Raw genomic sequence first — 3,146 nt, forward strand, 5'->3', positions numbered from 1 at the left:
AACACCACTGTTGGCTTCAGTTTTGACAGCAAAATCACCTTCAGTTAACTTATCACCCCTAAAATCAACAGTGGGTCATCCACCATTGTCCTCGGACCAGACTTTGCCTCCTGCAAGATCATCCGCGGTCAGTTAATTATTTTCATTTCTTACACATTCATTGTTTCCTCGAGATTTTGACTGGTCTCTTCGTCAATGCCATCTCTTACGCCATTGTTTCTCTTGTTGGTCCACTTGTGATGTCGACATCACAGATGTTTATCAATCTCTGGAGTAACGGAAGTGACGTCGTGCATTCAACGACAGTTCCGGAATGCTAGGATGATAGTAATAAACTTTCTTACAAGACAGAAGAAAGAAGTATTAATAGTTCAGTTTTCAGTTTTTACAACACAGAACTACTATCGTTAATGACTTAAGTTTTCTAGTTTTGATTTAGTGTTTCGTCGCATTTCTCCAGAAAGTAAAACAAAACTTTATTATAAATGTTTGTGTCGTAAGTTTGTTTTAAACTTGTTGGAAGACGCAAGTAATGTTAAACCTGATATTATAATACAATAAACCAAACAACACCAGCAGAATATGTGGTAAAACTTTTCGTAAGCTGAATATAGAAGGATAAGCTACTACGAATGATAACGCTTTTTAATTTTTGTTTTGTCGGTCTTGTTTATCTTTCGTATGATTTTGGTAAATTTTTGGTGAATAATTTTACTTAAATCACTTACAAAAAGAATGAAATTTAATAACTCAAGGTGAAACAGCCATTATCGTCTTTTAAACTATCCTAAACCAGTGTTCTACAATACTTTTAACCATCGTTTTCGTAATTCGAAAACTAAAAGCGTGTTGTTTTTTACCGACATATTGCTCTCACAGATCTGATTGCATTAGGAATATAATTGACTATGATGTGCCATTGGATACTTTATTCAGATGCTAGATATTCAACAATTTGATTGGTTATATTACATCAGTGTGCCTTATTTTTTGTAACCTTCCTTTTAATAGTGTAAATACATAAGCCGATGGTGATTTCTTATACACTTTAAAGATAAATGCAAGTTAATTTAAGTTTAATTTACCTCTAATTACTAAGCGTCGTTCTGATGTATTCTACCCTTCATCAGCAACCCTGGACATATTGCGGACTTGTGATGTTAAAAAATTCCGTTTCGATACCCTTTGTGGGCAGAGCACAAACATTCCTTTGTGTTTAACTACAAACAACATTTAAGTTATGATTGTGTTAAACGGCAATAGAAGCTTTACAGTCAATTCGTAAACTGGATGAACCATTAATACAAACTATTGAAGTTGCAAACGAATCTCTTTCCAGAAGTCCTGGCATCACTAGGTAGTTTAAAACATTCGACTCGTAGTCTGAGGGGATGCGAGTTCTAATCCCAGTCGCACCAAACATGCTCGCCCACCAAACAGTGGGGGCGTTCTAATGTTACGGTTAATCCCATTATTGGTTGGTAAAAAAGTAGGCCAAGAGCTGGGGATTGGAGGTGATAACTAGCTGACTGCTCTCTAGTCTCACACTGCTAAATTAGGGACGGTTGCTTTGAATAGCCTTCGAGAAGCTTTTCGCGAAGCATGAAGAAATGCTGGATGTTTGAAAATAACATTAACTGTATTTTGCTGATTTGAATATATTAAAGGTAAATTTTCGATAAATCCAAAGGGGTTAATTATTGCAATGATCTCTCACCAATACGTATATAATTAATAAAATATATTGTTCACAATTATTGAATAAAATGGATAGAACTGTTTCGTGATCCACAAGATGTAAGATTAATTTTCTCTGCGTACAATTGTTGTCTATTAGAATGGACAATAAATGGGTTCCATGGTGTAATGGTTAGCACTCTGGACTTTGAATCCAGCGATCGAGTTCAAATCTCGGTGGAACCTACATTGGTTTTACGTATGTCTTCAATATCAAATTTTGGTATGTTTTATTTTTTTCTTCTCAAAGCAATAATACATAAGGAAGAGATTTAGGAGAGATAAACTCAAATCCGGTATTTAAAAAGTACAACTGGTGAAAGCCCATTATAGAAAAGCATGAAAGATACCTACCAGTCTTACCTTGGATTGTAATTGTTTTCGCTTTGTATGTTTCTCGTGTTTCCTACAAGCATTTTAAGTTGGGGTTTTCAAACGTTTTCCAGTATATGTTTTGAAGAATCTCGTGAACACGATATTTATACAGTTCATAAGTACGAAAAGATATTTTTCATTTTATTTTGGTGTGTTTTTCATTTCTGTAAACGCCATTAAATTGAATAGAGCCAAATTTGAGAGGAGAAATATGTTAAGCAGCAAAAGGTTTTAACACTTAACGTAATTGTCAAGACACGTTTACACAACACAATGATTTAATTTTACTAAACTCATCTTTACCGCCAGCTGGTAAAAGATCAGAAGTGGTAAAAAGAAATACACAAGTGAAAATATACGCATATATATTTAGAACGCTCGTGAAGAAGTCCATTTTAAATTCGTATATGAACTGACAATACAATAGCAAGACCAGTGCTATAATGAACTATTCTTCTTGCCAGTAATGTAATGGAAAATTATAGATTAAAAGATTACTTACGTGAGTCTGTGCTGTAACTGTGGAACTGACACAGAGAAATAAATCATCGCCCATTTGATGCCGATATCATTAATAAAAGTGTCGTTTAATGGTTTTTAGACATTCACTTCTCTTCAAGTTTATAGATGGCTAATCCGGAACGTGTTAAATGACGTAAAAATTACGTGGATTGTCGTGAATGCAGGACAGTTGATGTTTGTTTGTGTGTAATTTTTCATTAAATTCAAGTTACATTTACAGAAACGTATTTTATTATTGGTTTCATTTCGCTAATAACAGATCAATATCCCCGTTTGTTTACGAAACACAAATGATTGAATCTAAATGTATTGAGAAAATCACGTAAACGTTGAAGAGTTATTTTTTGTGATACCTAAAACAAAAGAATTCGTAAATGCTAAACTAGACATAAAATAATCTGCTTTAGTCGGCTGACCGTTCTTCTAAGGAGATAAACGGGAATAAAAGGAAGTGTGAAATGTCAGAGTTAGAGACTTGGGTTTCCATCATCAAATATAAATCAAATATGGAA

General features: G+C 34.0%; 1 non-coding gene across 1 annotated transcript; it reads left to right on the plus strand.

The window, feature by feature from the left end:
* Window positions 1-1,852: 1,852 nt before the first annotated feature.
* TRNAQ-UUG (transfer RNA glutamine (anticodon UUG)) lies at window positions 1,853-1,923 on the plus strand. The gene has a single exon. It is a non-coding gene; the product is annotated as a tRNA-Gln (tRNA).
* Window positions 1,924-3,146: the final 1,223 nt, after the last annotated feature.

The sequence above is a fragment of the Tachypleus tridentatus genome, chromosome 1, assembly GCF_004210375.1.
Source record: "Tachypleus tridentatus isolate NWPU-2018 chromosome 1, ASM421037v1, whole genome shotgun sequence".
NCBI lineage: Eukaryota > Metazoa > Arthropoda > Merostomata > Xiphosura > Limulidae > Tachypleus > Tachypleus tridentatus.